The sequence below is a fragment of the Macrotis lagotis genome, chromosome 5, assembly GCF_037893015.1.
Source record: "Macrotis lagotis isolate mMagLag1 chromosome 5, bilby.v1.9.chrom.fasta, whole genome shotgun sequence".
Classification (NCBI taxonomy): Eukaryota; Metazoa; Chordata; class Mammalia; order Peramelemorphia; family Peramelidae; genus Macrotis; species Macrotis lagotis.
In genome coordinates this window covers 128,573,356-128,593,534 of record NC_133662.1, presented here as the reverse complement: position 1 = coordinate 128,593,534, position 20,179 = coordinate 128,573,356, and the positions used below count along the sequence as shown (strand labels likewise).

General features: G+C 34.5%; 1 long non-coding RNA gene across 3 annotated transcripts in view; it reads left to right on the top strand.

The window, feature by feature from the left end:
• Positions 1-20,179, top strand: part of LOC141487897 (uncharacterized) — a 107,965-nt gene that overhangs the window by 12,387 nt on the left and 75,399 nt on the right. The window contains exon 3 of one of the 3 annotated variants that reach the window (XR_012468537.1): positions 10,296-10,351. The exons of the other annotated variants lie outside the window; for them this stretch is intronic. This is a non-coding gene — a long non-coding RNA (uncharacterized LOC141487897). The remainder of the gene's footprint in view (positions 1-10,295; positions 10,352-20,179) is intronic. 3 annotated transcript variants of the gene reach the window in all.

Sequence of the window (20,179 nt, the reverse complement as noted above, 5' to 3'; positions counted from 1 at the left end):
GTCACACATATAGGAACATGATGGATGACCAGAGAAGATGAAGTCACAGGGATAATGAGTAGAACCATATGGCAAAGGATTGACACATTTTCTGAAGCAGTGGCATTTATTTGAGTAATTCACTCTGAAGGAAAGGATGGACAGGAGAGGCAGCATGCTATAAGAAGATTTTATGTGACTTTTCTTTAGTAACTGAGTTGAGTCAGAAGTAATGAATTCTCATCAATCAGCAGGGGCCCAGAGAGGACCATGATATGCAGTGCATCTCACAAATCTTTAGGATCTTAAGAACACACTCTGACTTGTCAATAGACTAAAACAAGTCCCTTAGAACAAAACCTTAGGGGTGGCTAAGTGGAGTAGTAGAGAGACAGCACTAGCCCTGGAATCAAGTGAACCCAAGTTCAAATTCAGCCTCAGAGACTTAATAATTACTTAGCAGTGTGACCTTGGGCAAGTCACTTACCTTGGGGAAAGGGGGGGGGGAACCTTAGTCCAGTGTTCTTGTTCATTTGGGAATGTGGACCCCTTTGGTAAGCTGGCAGAAGTCTATGAAGACTTTCTCAAGATTATGTTTTTAGATGTATAAAATATGGAATTACAAAGGAAACTAATTATGGAGAAATATTGTCACTAAAATATTTTTTGAAAAAATTTACAGATCCCTTACTTCAGGGGCAGCTATGTGGATCAGTGAATAGAGCATGGGTTCTGGAATCAGGAAGACCTGAGTTCAAATCCGACCTCAGACACTAGATGCTTGCTAGCTGGGTGATCTTGGGCAAGTCACTTAACCCTATTGCTCCACAAAAAACCAAAAAGTAAAATAAAATTCCTGACTTAGAACTATTGGTGGGTTCCAGCAATCCTAGGAGGAGGAATTGGACCTTCAATGGTTGTCTGTGTTTTTTTTCTGATGGACATTTTTTGTTTAAATGGAATTATTTTACAAAGAGGTCCTTAATAACTCTTTGCTATTGCTGTTATATGTTGATGCTACATTGAATCCCTTCAAAGAACTCTCTTGCTTTCAGCAGTTGACTGTTCATCCTTATATGACTATGATGCTTTCCCTCAAAACTGATCTATGTTGCTAAGCATTCATTCCTCCATTCACTAAATATTTATTAAGGTCTACTATGTTGCAAATTACTTAACTTTTCTCATGTTTAAGTTGAGAGGGTTGAGCTAAATGACCTATAAGGTCCCTTTTAGCTCTAACTCTGTGTTCCTTGGTCAACATATAAATTTGTTTTCCTTGACTATATGTCTGTATATAAAATAAAAATGAATTTTAAAATAAACATTTGAAAATGTTACCCTATATAAGAAAATACCAGAAATTATATTGCAATGCTTAAAACCATGCCCTAAAATAAACTGCATCTTTTGCAAACCTGTCAATGATTTCCCCCCTCTCAAGTTCTTTATATTACTAGCAATATGACTCAGGGAAAAATCACTTTACCTCTATGCCTCAGTTTTCTCATCTGTAAAATAACGATAATAAAAAGTTACCTCACAGAGTTGTCAAGTTCAAATAAAATACCAGAGGTCAAGCATCTTACAAATTTTAAAGCAATATATAGATGCTAGTTAGCATTATCATCATTATCTTGTGCCCAGGCTCCCTTTCCTCTCCCCCCAAAAAGTTTGTGATTTAATGGTGGTGAATAAGCTACAATCATGTTTGCATTTGATAAGCTCTTACTTGAGCATTCACTGTGTGCATAATACCAAGTTGGTACAATTCAAAGACCAGCAGCTAGGTGGCCCAGTGGGTAGAATGCCAAATCTCAGTCATCTTCCTGAGTTCAAATCTGCCTTTAGATACTTACTAGCTATGTGATCCTGGGCAAGTAATTTCTCTCTGTTTGCCTTAGTTCCTCATCTATAAAATGAACTGGAGAAAGAAATAGTAAACCACTTCAGTATCTTTGTCAAGGAATCCCCAAAAGGGTTGATAAAGAGTTGGACAGTACTGAAAGAACTGAATAACAACAATACAACCTAAATATTTTAGAAAACTCAGGATTTTACCAGTGCAGTCATATTCTTCATTGATCATAGAAATCCCTCTTCCTTAATGAGTAGTCATCATGAGGTCATCACACACACACACAAACATAAAATGAGTACACCAACCTTTCAGTGGTGAACATCTTTGAATTTCTATTGACCAGTTCTCAAGAAATAGTACACAACTGAAAATGATTGAAGAACAAAGTAGTCCCACTCTAGGGAATCTTCTTGTCGTTGGATTTGGGTTTGAGTAGCTCTTGAGTATGTGTTATATTTATATTTATTTCTACATAATGATTAGTATAATATATCCTTAAATTATTATATATTTACTTATTTTTTAAATGCCAAAGTCCATAAAACATTGACTTACTAAGAACAGAACCTATAACTAGCACAAAGCTGGAGTATTTAATAAGTACTTTTTTAATGAATCAATGCAGCAGCCAGTTCATAGCTCAATGCATTTTTACAGACTAGAATGAAATTAGAGTGTTTCTTTGAAAGAAGCTAAAATTCCCCCTTTTAATAGCCACCTAATTCTGCTATGGTTCTATGAAAAATGTCTAATTCTTCTTTAACATGAAAGCCCTTAAAATATTTTAAAATAACTAAATCTTCTCTTCTCTATCAAAGCTTCTTCTCCAGGCTAAAAATTCTCATTTACTTCAACAATTTCAGATCCCTTGAATCCTAGAGTGTCCTTTTTTTGGGACAAAGTTCTGTGTGAAAATGCCTTTCTTCAACTGTAGAATGCAAAACTAGACATAACACAACACTCATTGCTTTGGCTAAAGAATAGTTTTCTTTTTACCATGCCCCAAACCCAAATCACTGCTTCAGCAATTGGTCCTGATCAAGCCCCATTGGCCATTTTTTGAAACTGATTGATTCAGAGTGACTATAAATAGCAATTGTTTCTGTTTTGGTCACAAACCCTAAAGATCTTCCTTTCCCAGATTGATTTTCTTTAAACTATGTAAAATAGGTCATTCTTTACTTCATTTCTTTCTTACCTAGCCTTAATCACTGAATGGGAATTGCCTGTGTCAAATTGAGATCTTAGTTTAAAAAAGGCCAAGATCTTCCACTGCATCCTGGCCCATCTCTAGTCATCCTAATCTTTATCTATCCATTGGACCCAGATGGCCCCAGAGGAGAAAGTTAGGTGGGTGAATTTGCACAACCCTCCCCCCTTAAATCCAATTCACTTGCATGTAATGGCATCACCTCCCTGATGTCATGATTCTCTTCAAGTAGATTATTTGTATTTCCTACAATTACACTAACATTTTTGAGCTCATTCCTCACACTGCCAAGTTGAACTATATTCAACTTAATCTCTCATTTTTTTCAATTAAACTACCATTAAGGCATAACTTCCATATTCTAGAATTGTAATATTTTTAACCTCAGTTAAGAGAACTTTGCATTGATCTCTATTAATGGACAATAAATTTCAGTCTATTGTTCCCACTTTTTGAGATTTTACAATTTGAATTTTGGTGCCATTCAAATTGTTAGCTTTTCCCCCCAGTTCCATGTAAGCAACATACATTTTAAAAAAGAACTTTCTGCGTATGTATACTTGATGTTTAAAGATTGAGAGACTGAAAATGTAGAACAGAACAGGACTGAGAATATGACAAACCATGAATAAACCAAACTCCAAATCAATCACAATACTTTCTAGGTATAGTTATTCAACAAATATCAGATCACCAGATTGTCTTACATTCATCCTGACAGGAAGATCATTGTAGCAATATCACAAGCCTTACTGAAATCCAGATATATTATATCTACTGAAAGACACTGAATACTGTCTCAATAGTTTGAATTTTCTGATCTTTGTTTCTGTTGTGTGAGGTTGATATCTTGCTACAATCTGAGAAATCACAAATTGCTACAGAAAACTTCTGTGGGTAATCAGTTCTCAGATATCTGACATTAGTACATTTAAATACTTTTCATGTTCCATTCCACAAGAACACAGGACTGAAGTGGTAAAATACAATCTAGTAGGATTATGATAAGAGGTTTTTCCCTTTCACACATTTGGATTTAATTCTCATCCTTTTTGTAAGTCTTTTAGGACAGGTTTTTCATAGATAAAAGAAATGTGAAAAGATGATTCACTAAAAGTAAAATAACTTTCGATGGATCTTGAATCTGATGACCACCCTTTCCCCCACCCTTTTAAGGGACCCAAACAAGTTTTCCAGTGCTTGAATGGCTGTTTAAAGATTTAGGGGTAGGTAAGGAATAATTAATAATTCCCCTAATTTGTACATAAAATTTACAGAAAAATTATAGGGAAAAGACATTAGAACATAACATAATTACTTGAGTTGTATTAAACCCTCTTATGTGTTGTTAAAATGCTTCAACCAGAGTTTTATTAACTGAATCAAATTAACTTCTAAGAACGAAAACCATTCAATTTGATAGTTTCAACTAAATGTCTGTCAAATTTACTTATCAATTTAACAGATGAGAATGCAAGTGAAACCATGGGGAAGAAAAAGACAGGAATAATGAAGATTAATTACATGAAAATAAATTATTCTAAGGATTTTGGAACAATTTGTTGATTAAACTATGACATTATGCAACTATACACAGAGTCCTGGGGATAGGTACATCTTTTTTATCTATAGCAACACACACTATAGTTTTTTGTTTTTGTTTTAGGTTTTTGCAAGGCAAATGGGGTTAAGTGGCTTGCCCAAGGCCACACAGCTAGGTAATTACTAAGTGTCTGAGACCGGATTTGAACCCAGGTACTCCTGACTCCAGGGCCAGTGCTTTATCCACTGTGCCACCTAACTGCCCCCTGCAACACACTATAGTTGAAACAGTCCTGGACTAAGGTTCAGGATTTAGTTGCCAGCTCCACCATAAATTAGCAAAGTGACTCAAATAAATCACTAAGCCTCACTGGGTCTCAAAATCCTTATCTGTAAAATGAAGAGATTGAATTAGAAAATTCTCATGGTCCTTTTCAGTTCTAATATTCTGTAATTCTATTAATAACAATCATAAATGTCTTTAATGAACTAATAGTATAAACATAAACATTTATTTTTTAATTGATGAGTGGAAATCAATCTAGGGAAGAAAGATCATGTTGCAATAGAAAAGGGAGTGGCTCTGGAGGACTTCTATTCAAATCAAGCCTCCTATATTTACTACAGGAATGACTTTGTGCAAATCACTTAACCTCATTAGGCCTCAAATTCCTCTTTTATAAAATAAAGGGTTAGGATTTGATGACTTCTAAATGCCCAAACTAAGATCCTAAAAAGGTTGATTAAGAATGTATTTTTAATGCAAGGAAGGCTGCTGTCTCCAGGTTCACTCTCATTCAATTTCCCTAATTATATCTCTTTTTAATCTTCACTTTCCTCTCCTTATCTCCATCCCTTAATCTTATACACTAGGGCAGCTAGGCAGCTAAATGGATAGGAGACCAGGACTAGAGTCAAGAGGTCCTGAGTTCAAATTTGACCTTGCCAGCAACAATGTGGCCTTTTGGCCCACTCTTCCAGAGTCAAGCTGTCTTTCTCTTCCCTCAGAGTTCTAAGAATATTCTTTGTGGTTTGGAAATGGTTTCTAAAACTATTGGCTCAAACCTACACTGATCACCACCTTTTGAAACCAGTGTATATTATATATTACACGTCATATGCTGCTTCAAGGTAATGAAAAACAGAAGACTTTTCCATATGATCTCAGAAGGCATACTTTTCCTTCCTCAGTCTTTAGAGAGTGTGGGTTCAGTCTTTACTCAGGTTGGGCTTTTTTTTAACTTTTTTTCTATACATCTTTTATTTTTACAATCAAAAAAATTCTTTTTTTTTCTCTTCTGCCTCACCTCATTCATTAGAAAAATAAAGAAAAGTGAAATCATAATAAACATGCACAGCCAAGCAAAACATATTCCTTAATTATGTTAAAAAACTTCATGTCTTAATTTGTATCCTGAATTCAAAAGGTGGTTAGGTCTTTCATTATAGGTTTTGTGTCAATCAGAGTTCTTAAGTTTTTCAAGTTGTTGGGTTTTACAATGCTATTTTATAATTTCTTTGTCTGTTTTTGCTCTCTTCACTCTACATCATTTTATACAAGTTCTCCCAGGTTTCTGTGAAACTACTCCTTTCAAAATTCCTTATACCACCATAATATTCTATACATTCTTATACTATAATTTGTCCAGCCAGTCTTCAACTGATGTCAATAAAAATTTATTAAGCATCAACTATTACCAGGCTCTGTATTAAATGTTAAGGATACAAAAAGAGGCAAAAGATAATTCCTTCCCTCAAGGAAATTATAGTAAAATGCAGGAGATAATATGTAAACACATAAAATATATGTATTACACACACACACACACACACACACACACACACACACACAAGATGAATAGGAAATAATTAACAGAACAAAGATACTAGAATTAAAGAGGTTGGGAAAGGCTTTTTTCCCCTAAAAGATGAAATTTTATTTGGGATTCAAAGGAAGTCAGGGAAGGTGAAGGTGAGGAAGGAGAGCATTCTGTTTGTGAGGGACAGTCAGAAAACATACCTAAAGCCAAAAAATGAAGTGTTTTGTGTTTGATCCTGGGGTGATAGGGAGCCACCTGAGTGGTATAAGGGTACTACTAGTGCTAAGCTCTTAATTTTCTGTACAAGGTTTTCCTTCATATTCTTACCTCTGTTCTACTTTTTCCTTTTAGTGCTTCCATCTCATTTATAAATTAATTTTTAAGCTCTCTTGCTTCATGCCCAGGAATTCTGGTTGAATTGGTGTTCAAGCTATATTTTTCTATGAGACTTTAGTTGTAAATGTTATAGAGGCATTCTCTTCTGAGTTTATGTCTTTCATCTCCTTCTCAACATAATTGTTATTAATGGTGAGATTCTTTTTTCTTTTGTTTATTCATTTTTTCCACCCTTAATTCTTGACTCTGGACTTTACATTAGGGGCAAGTTCTGTGCCTTTCTGAAGAGATTGCCTGGTCTTTGCTTGGTCTTATTTTTTAATTCTCTTAGATCCTTGTTCTTTAAGTAAGAGTTGTTCCTTATGGATACCTGAGAGCTTTCCATGTACCCTAGGTGTCTTTTCCAGGGAATTTATTATCAGGGAATCTATTCCAGGGAAATTTTCATCCTCTCCGTCAAAGTTTTGCAAGATCCTGATCTGGGTTTGGTATGAACAACACAACTGTGGGTTTGTCCTGGGTAAAGTTCTGGTATACTGTTACTGAATCCAAGTGCTATCAACTAATTAGAAGGTCCTGAAGGTTAAGATCAACAGAACTACAAGCTCTCCCTTAGTAAAAGCAACCTATACTAGTTACTCTGCTTTAGAATTCAGACCGAGTCAGAGACTGGATCTGATACTTCTACTGCTTGGGGTCAGGACTAAAGTTGCTGCTTGTTTCTGCTTCTGATCCTTGTCCAGTATAACAGCCTTAGGTCTATGACTTCTTCTTGCCTTGGTCTAACACCCCTAGATCCTCCTCAGTCCAAACTCAGTCTGTAATTCAGCCCTATGATACAAACAACAAAGCTGTCAGTTGGCACCTATCGCTTTGACCTTTACAGTGTCTTATTCCTCTATGTGGATCACAGACCTAGTATCCCCAGGCCCCAGTTCAGTCTCTGAGTTGGAAGTTTCCTTATGGCACCCTCATGGTTTGACCATGTTCTATGTATACCAACTTCTCTCTCCATATGCAAACATAAGCCAGAAAATTACTTGTAATTTTTTCTTGGATTTCCTGATCAAGAGACAGTCTGGTACATTTTTTTTAGTGTCTTTGAATCCTTGGTATCCATGATAGAACCAAGCAAGTGCTTTGAATTTATATTCATGTTGCTTTCATTAGAGTGAACAGGACTCTCCTGCCTTAGATTATTGGGAAAATTAGGCATTTCTCAAAAATCTTCTTATTTAAAATAAATTCTATTTAAAATAAAAGCAAAGAATGGATACTTTGATGTCAATTCGAATATGAAGATTTTTATTAAGAACAACAGTATGACAGATTCTTACTATGCCATCTGTAGGAATGTTCCTATTGCCAGAATGAATTCATAGAAATTTTCTTTCCAATGAGACTTCTGGTTTGTTTACAGTAGTTAATTAGCATTTCTGAATTGGCGAGCAGGACAGATTTATTTGTTATTCTATTTTTTTTCAGAACTATGCCATTTGTTCTGCAAATCAAAGTCAGAAGTCAGCTTTGAATAATGATTATCAGCTAAATAATTTTAGGGAGTTAAGAGGCAGTAGATAGACATTTTAAAGAGAAAATATCTTCCTCAGGTTTGTGTAGATTGCATATATAATTCTGCCAATTTTATGAGAGATTTTTAAAGCCCTTTTTCTGAGTGAAAATAAATTTGTTCTAAAATGAAGGACTTAGAATAAAGTCTTTTGTGTCTAGAATCATTTAAAAGTTTTCTCTTAATTGAAGAAATTGATAACTGCTTTATATTTGCCTTCTAGAAGACTTATCCAATGTGGGAGGTTATTAAGTCTCAGGAGAGTTAAATGAAAAGTTCTGTAATTCATTGAGAAAAATGAAGTATTTTTCATTACAGTTCATACTGCTGATTCTTGATTCTGTTAATCAAAATGATAAGTATAATAGCCCTTTAATATTTCCAACATGCTTTTCTTCATTTGAAAAAAAAGATTCAGTTCTAGTAAAGGAATATGACCTATCAGAGCATATATCAAATCACATTGTGTTTGTCAGCAGTGGAGGTCTTTATGGAATTTTTTGATGAAATCTATTATACAGAAGTTAAAGTTTGTGAGCTCTAGGATGAAGGTGAGATCATTCTAGATCATAATGCTGTCTCCAGATTTCAAAACCTGACCCTGTCTCTTATTGACCAAATGAAACCAGGTTCTTGCATATCCTACATTCTTCTCCACATCTATTAAAAAAAAAAAAACTTTACTGAGACTTTATGTCTTCTATTATATTTGTAGCAATGTGGGGTGTAATTTATGATGCGGGGTGTGAAATTCTCAGGACTTCAACCTAGGGTCATATTTTATTTTACTTTCATTCTGTCTTCTGTATTTGAATCAAAAATAAATTCAAGCCAAATACCCACCCCAGTTTGTGATTTGGGGTTGATGTATGTTTGGAGAGAGTGGAGGTGCACCAAACAGGAATAAAGAAAATGGGAGAAAAAAATCTTCAACTGTATTATCCAGTTCATCTAAATAACATGAATGAATGAAAAAAAATCACTTAATAAGCACTCAGTAGATAGAAAACATTGTGTTAGGGGTCTCAGTACAAAAGTAAGATGGTCCCTGCTCTCAAGCTGCTCACCTTCTATTGGGATGAGATAATACACAAAGGAAATTTCAGCTTAGGGCAGATGGAAAAGCCCTACAGTACTTAGGGTACAGCAGCAAAGCAGATGGTAATATGTACCAAAGAGACATAAACTGAAATTCATATTCTAAAAAATCTTACCAAAAGAAGCACTTTTATAAATGTCATCTCTACAAGGCGCCCAGCTGCCTTCAAAAAATCCCTTTGAAAGCAGTCTTCATAGGAGAAACCATCTGTAATAAACACACTGGTAACTTTCTTCTAAGTAAACACAAACTTCTAAAGTTCTAATTTTGTTGTAAATTCAGTTTTTCTAATGGCTTTGTTGACTTGAGACTCTTCTTTAATTGCATATTTCCTCCAAAGTTTTACCAAATACCTTCCCTTCATTTCTATCTTATCTGAATGTGGCTACTTATATTACCAAGAAAAAAAGTGAAGAAATCAAAACAGAAAATACTGGTCCATGATTGCATTTACTGAACCGTTAACATTTAACAAATGTTAATTGAGATGAAATTGCTTATTCCATCATTAAACTAAAAACATTTTTTTTCTTATTGATTCTATTTAATACATCTTCAGATTGGTTGCATTCATATTAATGCCTCTAGGGCAGGAATGGACTAATATCAAGTTGTCAACTAAGATTTGGATATTCCTATTAAAGCAAAACAAACCAAAAAACTTTTGGTTTTAAGTATGGTTTTAAGCTTAGAAAAGAACATTCAAAAGACAAAAAAGCACACAGAGAAGAAAGGGAACATGCTGTTTGCTTCAGTAATCCAGGGCCATAACTGAATGATGAGGCTTTGGAGAGAGGGGATTTGGAGTAGTTGGGCAACTTGACCCAAAGATAAGATTGTTGAGCTTTTTTTTAAATTTTTTTCCCCCTGAAAAAAAGGAAAGTGGGGTGATCATTGGAAGGGGAGAAGAGGAGGTAAGATGGAAGAAGAAGAGGTAAGATTGCTCTGATCAATAATGACCAATTGTAAACAATTATTTTTATTCCCATTCTAGAATAAGTTGTCCTCCTGTTTTCCTTTCCTTGTTACTGGGAAGAGATACTACTCCCACTCTTCAGTTTGTGTAGGTTACTGCCCCCAGTCATACTCTCTTCATTCTTTGCCTCTACTGCTCTACTATTCCCCTGGGCTGCTCTTCTTGTATTATTTTTCCTTCTTTGAAGAACTCTTTCCAAGGCACTCAATTGCTTAACCTTGCAATATTTCCTTTCCTTTTCTCTTCTCTTCAGGAATCACTACACATATAAATCAGACTATAATAGTATGAAATCATGATATATAGAATGAAAAGACCATAAAATAATTAAATCTTATTGTTGAGAAAGAGTCATAGAACCCATCAACCATCTAGGACAGTCATATCATACTCAAATAGAAATGGATTTCAGGGGTTAGAATTTGATACCTCTGATCTAGCACATTCTCTATATAAACCCTGAATTCTCTCTAATAATCCCTAATGTTACTTAGCTTTGAATTAAATGTTTATGTTAGTCTACTGGATTGACATCAGGAAAACACAAAATCACTGGGTCCCAAGTCTGTCTATTATAACCAAATCAAGAGTACATACATATTATCTATTTGCCAAAAATTGCTGGGAAAACTAGAAAATAGTAAGTCTAAGAAAAGGTTTCATATATGCCAAAACATAAACAGTCATGTCTGTCTCTTTGTGATCCCATAGTTTATATTGTTCATGGGAATTTCTTGGCAAAGATACTAGTTTCTCATTTCCTTCTCTAGTGGATTAAAGCAAACAGAAGTTAAGCAACTTGCCCAGAGCCACACAACTAGTAAGTGTCTGAGGCTGGATTTGGAATCAAATCTTCCTGACTCTAGGTTTAGTAGTCTATCCAACTGAGCCAGCTAGCTGTCTCTTAAATATTTATAAATGTTTGGAAACAGACTAGATACCCATTGATTGGGAAATGACTAAGCAAATTGGGGTATACAATATTGCCATACTATAAGATATGACAAATATGAAGACTTCAAAGAAGATATTATAAACTGATGCAAAGTGAAGTAAACAGAACTGGGAAAACAATATAGACAATATATACATTGACTTCTTCAACTCCTTAGGGTATAAATTGGATGGATTTTTAGAACTTTTTTGTCTTTCTTAGAGAAGGTAAGAATGGCTCAGCCAATCAGTAGAACACACTGCAGCTAAAAGGAAATGTGTATGTGTGTTTGTGTGTGTGTGTGTGTGTGTGTGTGTACAGGTCTTAGAGTCACAAGATTTTCAAATTCACTTTTGTTTTGATGGGAAATAAATTTCTCAGTAGTTAGTCTTATCATTTTCTGTGTTGTGGTAAAAGCCTCTTCTAAATTAGAAATATTCTTGTTCATCATATTGTTGTCAATAAGGAATTAAAGTACAAGTTCCCCCCACCACCACCAAAATGTGTTGCTTTGGTCTCAGAATTTACTTTATCTAAGATGCTTCATGAGAACTCATAATATTCATGAGAGAGACAGAATCAAAAGCTAGAAACAGAAAGAGAAGCAGACAAACAGAGAAAGAGAAAAGAAGGAGGCATAGTAGGATTGCCTAGCAGCAATGAGGACCCAGTTGAGGTTCTGTAACAACTTTTAGTGGATCCAATCAGAATGGTTACATGCTTTTCTCCTCCTCCATTCAGCAGCAAGTGGGTAAGAATGAAGGTGGTGAATGGTGGGAATGATTTAAGGCTGAGGTTTGGCATGGTAAAATCAGTGAAATGATAAGGGGGCTAGGGATTCAAGAGAGGACAGTATAATGATGAACCAGTTCACCAAAGATCAATTTTGGGGGGGGGGACAGAAAGGAGATAATGGCTAGTATAGGAGAAATGATTTGGGAGAGAATTGAGGAATCAAAAGATTAGAAGTTTTGGTGTGGATAAAAATTAGGGTTTGGAAAGGGAAGGAAAGAGAGAGAGAGAGAGAGAGAGAGAGAGAGAGAGAGAGGCCAATAAATGATGATTGGATAAGGAGATTTCAGAATTCTTGATCATGAAGATAGTGCTTCTGTGATAATGGCAAGATCACAGATAATACTATCTTTTTATGTGACTGAGGTGGAATGAAGGAGTGGTCATGGGAAGTGAGGTTGAGGAACTAGAGGCTATGGTGCTTAAGGGAGAGTCATTAAGAATGTCGAAATCACTTAGTTTGAGGGCAGGAATTGGAGAAGACAGAAATTGTGAAATATGTGCCAACAATGAAAAAGAAAGGGAAGTGACCCAGAAGTTTGTATTTTGTGTTTTCATGTTTTAGCTAGATATGAAGAACATATTGTTTAACATGGAACCAATGTAAACACTAGCAGAATGCTTTCTGGGGGGGGCAAGAATGGGGGAAAACTTGTAAAACTCAAAATAAATAAAATCTTTCTTTAGATATGAAGGGCATGAACCTCAAAGGAGATTTTTGATGTTTTAGTTAGATATGAAGAGCATGAACCTCAAAGAAGGAGAGATTACTGAGTGATGAAGGAAGGGAGAGTAGCTAGAAGTGTTAATCAGGAGCAAGGAGTATTCCAACTCTCCTACCTTGACTAGTGAGCCAGGGGAATGAATGAAGGTGGAGTCATATTTGTAAAGAGTGGCTAGGGAGGCAGGGAAGCTAGGTTTCATTTACAGCTAGTAAATGGAAGGAATGGGATAGGAAAAGATTTAGGATGAAAGGAATTTTTTGCCAATGGAACAGGAATTCCAGAGAACACAGTGGAAGGATTGAGTAGTGTTTGGTAAGAACTCTGGTGTGGCAGGCTTGAGGAGTATGGGAACAAAGACTATGGGACAACTATTTTGTCTACTTTATGGAATATATGGCAGAAGTATGTATTTTGATTTATCATGAGATAGAGTTTACCTATTTTGTAAATATATATTGTTTTCCTTGAAAACATAGAGGCACTCAGATTATTTCCCCAAATTCATTATCTTTCATAGGGATAGTTGACCTGATAGTTTCATAGGGATAGTTGACCTGTTATTTGTCAAGGAAACTCATTTTTATAGTAATAACCATTTACATTTGCATTTCATATATGTGATCTCATTTAGCTTTCACAGTGACCCTAGGAGACTGGTAGGACCAGTGATATTATCTCTGTTTTGCAGGGGAGAAAATTGAAGCAGAAAAAGATGAGATTTAGCCAGATTCCATGGCTATCTAGCCAGTAACAGAATTAAACTTTTAACATATCTTTTGACCCCAGTTTCAATGAATTCCACTATTTCCATCTTTCCAATAAACCATATTCCCTTTATTTAAAAAAAATGCATCTAGGATGTGTAAGTTAATTAGTGTGGCAGTTCCTTCTACTGATATAACCTCAATTATAATTTACTTTGTAGAGTTGCCTGAGATTTACTGAGGTTTTAGTGACTTCCTTCATGGTTAGTTACAAAGTTCATATCAGAGAATAGGTTTGAGGTTTTTTCTAACTCTCAGTTCAATATCCTATCTATTAACCTATGGTATCCATTATTGAAGACTCAGTGGAGTATAATTTTGTATCACTGATTTCCTTTTGATTTTGAAGCAAGTAATAAAATTAGAAAGCAACACATTAATCCTACTTCTGCTTATTATTTGTTTCATCTGTAAAATGAAAGGGATTTGAACACAGGTGTTCTCTTCCTTGTACCACATTACTCCTTGGACTTTTCAAAAACAAAATCAAGCCAATGGTTTCTCATTTTGTCTATATTATGTTTTTATTTTATCTCTGATGAACAACAAATTTTGGTATTTTAACAAAAATTTTCTCATATAATAAATAGAAAGACAAATAAAAAGCATATTTCAATCATAGGTACTAAGAAAATATATGCTTGGAAAAGTAACTGGGTCAAAAAAAGACAAACTAGTCAAATTAACAAATCAAATGATGCATAAATTGTTTTCCAAGATATGTTTGTACAGGCAAAGTGAAGTAAAAAATCTGAAGTTGTTAAGAAAAAGAGGAGTCCACAAGTTTTATGGGAAGGAGAAACACCCATTCACTAAAACACTGATATCCAGAAGTAGAATAAATTTTATTACCTTGGGTGGTTCTGCAGTGATTTCAGATCTTGAAATTAGATGTAATATCATCTAAAGTGAAGCAACCTGACCTAGGGGAGATTTCTGTACTTTAAGTCCAGAAATACTACTGGGTTCAAATGCCATTTCTAATGCCTACTAGTTGTATTTGGTTAAGTCACTCAATTGCTCAGCTTCAGTTTCCTCATCTAAATAAATGAGCATAATAAATTCTGGATTATCAATTTCACTTGATTGTCAAGGATGACAGAAAAAAATAAGTAAAGTGTTTCACAAACTTTCTAATTTGTGAAAATTAATAAAGAATGTTGGATCTAACAAGGTTTGATATTGAGATAGAAAAATATTCTGTGAAATTTCTGAGGAAGAATATGTGGACAGAGACTGGACCTTTGATTTTATTGACACTGGAAGTTCCTTGGCAAGGAAACTTCCTCTACCAATGTACTTTGGGCAAAATCCCTGCAATTTATATAGTCTTAGAGAATTCTTTAGAGCAGAGAGGTCAAGTCACTTACCCATAGTCAGTCTACTTGAACCCAAGCTTCTGAGTTCTGAGACTAGTTTTCTATTCACCATGGCAAATAAATGCCTTTGATATTTTCAGTGCTTAGCCTAGAACCAGGCTCATAATAACTGCTTAATAATGTTTATTAGCTTATTGAATGCAAAATATATACAAAGTAAATACAAGATGTTTGGAGGGAGGGATTACAACTGGGCATCACTAGGAAGTGGGACTCTGCTGAGTCTTGAAGAAAGCTCTAGATTCTACAAGACAGAGTTGAGAAAAGAGTACATTCTAGGTATGAGGAGCAATAAGAACAACAACATGTGGGTCAGGTTGATATGAACATAGACTTCATGCAAGAGGATGTTTAATAGATTTAGAAAAGTATTCTGAATCAACTTGTTAAAAGCTAAGCTAGGAATTTTTATTCAATCATAGAAGCAATTGGAAGTATTAGAGTATCTGGAGCCAGAGAATAACTGACTGATGCTTTAGGAATATCAATCTGTTAGCTGGGTAGAGAATAGATTGTAGGAAGGAGAACCTGGAAATGCAGAGTTTGTTACATAAGTCCACATGAGAGGAAAGAACTAGAGATAAATTGTGTATGTGAATGTGAGAGATATTTAAAAGATGGAATAATGACTGATTGAACATGGGGGAAAGAGGAAAAAGGAAAGGTCAAAGATAATTCTGAGGTTATGAACCTAGGGAACTGAAATGTTATGGTATTTTTGATAGAAATGAGTAAACAGAAGTAAAGATTTGGAGCAAAAGATAATATAAATATTTAATATATTTGGGATCTTTGCTACATTCCCTATAAATCTCCGTCTGGGCATTGCCAGAAGAAAATGATTACTACATTTATTGTTTATTTGATGTTTGTTGACTGTAGAGAGGATGAAAGCATGAAACCACACTCAAATTGGGAGAAATTAGGTGCTTTCCTTCTATACAAGTAAAATGAATATAAGGCAGGAAAAGAGTATCATATGATATAGTCATATGACTATATGGTTTGCTTCCTTAGGCAACTTTGGAGTTTTGACATCTCATAGCATTTTGTTTTGCAATTTTCTCATATACTTAAATATTATACTCTGTAGTTTTTCATTCAACTGATATCTATTAAAAACCTGTTATTTACAAAGCATAATGCATGATGCTGGGGGGGGGAGAATTTAGGTGGTTATCTGCTTTTGTCTTATCCCCTACCTGAGTGTTATGTGTATGGAGTATAAGATTTTGTTTCATCTAAACTCTGTACCTGTCATGGACCCAAGAACTTAGCTCTACACACAAAAAAAATGTTTCATAAATGCTTTGTAATTGAAATTAGTGATTATCTAGAGAAGCAGACAAAGTAAGGAAAGTGACACTGACTGTGAGGTCTGAGCTCAAACACATGCAATAATTTGATTTGTACATTATATTGGCCACAGAATGATGAATGAGCACCCCAAAGTAGCTTAGGAAAGGTAGAAACATCATGGCTCATAATGCTTAGATTGGTGACCTCCTAGTTCTATAAGAAACAGGATCTTTTAAAAAAATTTATTTATTTAAGGCAATGGGGCTAAGTGACTTGCCCAAGGTCACACAGCTAGGCAATTATTAAGTATCTGAGATCCGATTTGAACTCACATCCTCTTGACTCCAGGGTCGGTGTTCTATCCTCTGTGCCACCTAGCTGTCCAGGATCCTCTTTTTTTGTAAATCTGGAGCAGGAACAAGTTGACACAATTGTGGCCAAATGAAACAGTCACCAACACTACTCTTATGGCATATGTCTCTTCCACAAATGGAATCTTAGCCTCTAAAACAACTGCAACAAAGCTTATGTTATTGGTAATTTGGAATTAAAATCAATAACAGTAAATGAATGCTCAAAGTTGGAGGATATTTAATCATCATCCTCCCCCCTTACCCCAATATCTAAGAGATTTTGGAACCTGACCATGCATGTGAGCACTTCCTCATTGCTTCCTGTGACAGTGTCCTTGGGTCTCTGCATTTTTAATTACTTATAGGTTAGCATTAGTTTATTCAAATATGCACTTTCATGGTTGTTACATAGTGGAATCATATGATTTAGAAGTGAACCTTGGACATTATATAGCCTGTTCAGTTGTCCAACTCTTCATGATACCACTGTGGGAATTTTCTTGGCAAAGATACTGGAGTGGTTTGCCATTTCCTTCTCCAGGTCATTTTACCAATTAGGAAACTTGGAAAAAGTAGGTTAAGTGACTTGCCCCAGAGTCACACAATTAGGAAATGAATGAGGCCAGATTTGAACTCAGGAAGAGAAACTTTCCTGACTCCAGGTTTGCCACTCTACCTGTTGTTCCAACTAGCTACTTGTTTATCTAGCCAAGCCTCTTCTTTTTTATACATGATAAAATAGATCATAGTATTAAAGTGGCTTGTCCATTGTTCTGTGCATTTACAGACCCTGATTCTTGTTTGAAAGATGCTCATAATTATATGTGATGCTTCTTTGTGTCTATTAGCAAAAATAAAAATCAGAATTTATATGTTATAAGCAATAAATATCTAATTTAATACAGGCAGCTAGGGGCACAAGATTTAGAGAAGTGAATCTGGAGTTCGAAAAGTCTTCAGTTCAAATCTAGCCTCAGCTCAATCCTAGACAAATCATTTAATTTCTGTTTACCCCAGTTTTCTCAAAATGGGAATAATAACTTCCAAGGGTTGTTATGAAGATAAAATGAGATAATATTTGAAATATTTTGTAAAAACCTGAAAACATTTTATAGATGTTAATTATTATTATTCATATGGAAATTTAAAGTTTATAAAATGCTTTATATCCATTTTTTATTATATCCACCTTGTGGACATATTATGAAGAAAGTGATTTGTAAACTTTTAAATGTTACATAAATATGTCAGAAGCCAGCATAGTATATCATCTAGAAAACTGAAATTGGAATCAGCAAATTTGGGTTTGTCTTGCTACTAATTTACACGGACTGTATAATTCCATACAAATCATTTATCCTCCTGGTGAAGGAGGTGCCCCAGGTAATTTACTAAAACTTTAAGCTAATCAAGAAGGTACCCATGCGCTTTGGAGGAGAATGTTCTTCACAAGAAGCTACTTACACAGATAAAATTCCACATTTGGAAAAAAATGAAGGTGCTATCTTCCTTATTGATTATCTTTATTATTGAATCCTCACAGAAAGACAGAAGGATAGGTATACAAAATATTACCTAACTACCTCAGATTCATATAGCACTTTGGACTCAACAAATTCTTACCATAACCCTGTGAGACAGGTTCCACTATTATTATTATTCTGTTTTACAATTGAGGATATTTACCTAAATGATTTGCTTATGGTCAAACAAACTAGTCTATGGCACAGGTCTTCCAAATCCAAATGCAAAGTTCTTTCTACTAGTTATGATTGCCATATGACCAAAAGAACTTTTAACTTAGAAAACTTTTTCAGGATTATGTTCTTTTTACATTCATAGTATGTTACATACTATGTCATGGCTCCAACTGATTTTTAAAGACATTTTACATATCATGAAGACAATTAAACCATTTCAGGGCTAAGGTCCTGGATTAAATTAGGTGCTACTACTTTTTACCTGCTATAAAATAATATTTATTACCTAAGTGCACGACTCAGAACTGGAAAGCCAGGAAACACATCTTTAGGGAAGAATACCAGAAAAGCTTGGAGCCATACCATGGCACTCCTTTTGTTAGCTGCATCACTTAAATTTACATTTGTCTTGAGTGCTAAATTTATCTTGAGTGCTACATTTTTTTTTTGCATTCTTGAATGAAGTTAAGTATTTCTTTAGGAGCTGCCCATTATCACTTTTCCCTTTTATCCATTCTACTCCCTTATGTTCATATCCCTTTCTCTATCCCCAAACACATTTTCTTCCAAAGGGGCAAAATCAACTTTCAGTGCACATAATCAGATTCTAGTTATCTTGTTGCCTGTTTAGTAGCTGTAAATATGTTATCTAGAAATGATAAATTAGCTTAGTATACAAAATAGGGAAGGCCACAGTAAAATTGTTAGCAGACATTCTTGTTTGTAGAACAGTCTCCATTTTAGTTTTTCTGCTCTGATTGCATGAAATTGCCAGAGGGGTCCCTGGCATCATTGAAGAGTCTTTAGGAGATAAAAACCTTCTTGCTGATTCCTACTGTATTCCAGTATTGAACTAGAGCACAAAGGCTATAGAGTATGCTAATCCAATTAGTTTCTCAAATTTTGTATTTGATGAATTAGAAATTTATGACTTCAGAATGGAAATTTTTGTTAATAATCAAAATTTTGAAAAATAATATGAAATGAAAAAATGAATTGAGGTTTGTATACCCTTTATAAGAATTACATAGACATATATATATATATATATATATATATATATATCAAATGAACTATGAGTGACTTTATCTGATCTTCAACTTTACATTGAACTAAACATTGTCTAAGGCATCACCTAATCTCAATGGTATCTTGGCTACAAATAAAAACTTTCAAAAACAAACAAATCTTATCCTAGTATAGAGTAAATTTAGATAATTATTACTAATGAATCATAGATCATCTTATCTAAACTTTTTTTTTCTCATAATGAAAGTGCCAATTTTATAGTTCTTAGTGTCATAGGCATAGAAAGCCAGTGTCAAAATCAGAAAGAATTGAGTTCAAGTCTAGCCTTTCACACATACTTAATGTATGACCTGGACAAGTCATATAATATCTGGATTAAATTCCCCAGAAAGTCATGTATCTAGACAGAGAAGAACAATAGTTCAAGATAAGTATTCTGATTGACAGAACCTTTTGAAACATGGGAAGTTTTAAAAATGCCAAAAAAAAATTACAAATGTTATCAAAAGGACTTACAGCAATTTGAGGGTTTAAAGGAAGGAGGTTGTATTTAAAATTTAATTTTCATCTATATCATATTGGTACCTTTAAAATGGTTTCATTCATAATACTACATAATACCTATGTATATAGAATTATATAGAAGTAAAATAAAAGAAGCCCAGTGTTAACCACACAGTGGCTATAATAAAAACTTTCACATACTAAGCAAGCATTTCTTTTAGAAAGATAATAATGTGTAGTATACAATTTTTTTCCCTCTTCAGCTTGATAGCCTAGTCCAAGAATGCCTTAAAAAAACTTGCATTGA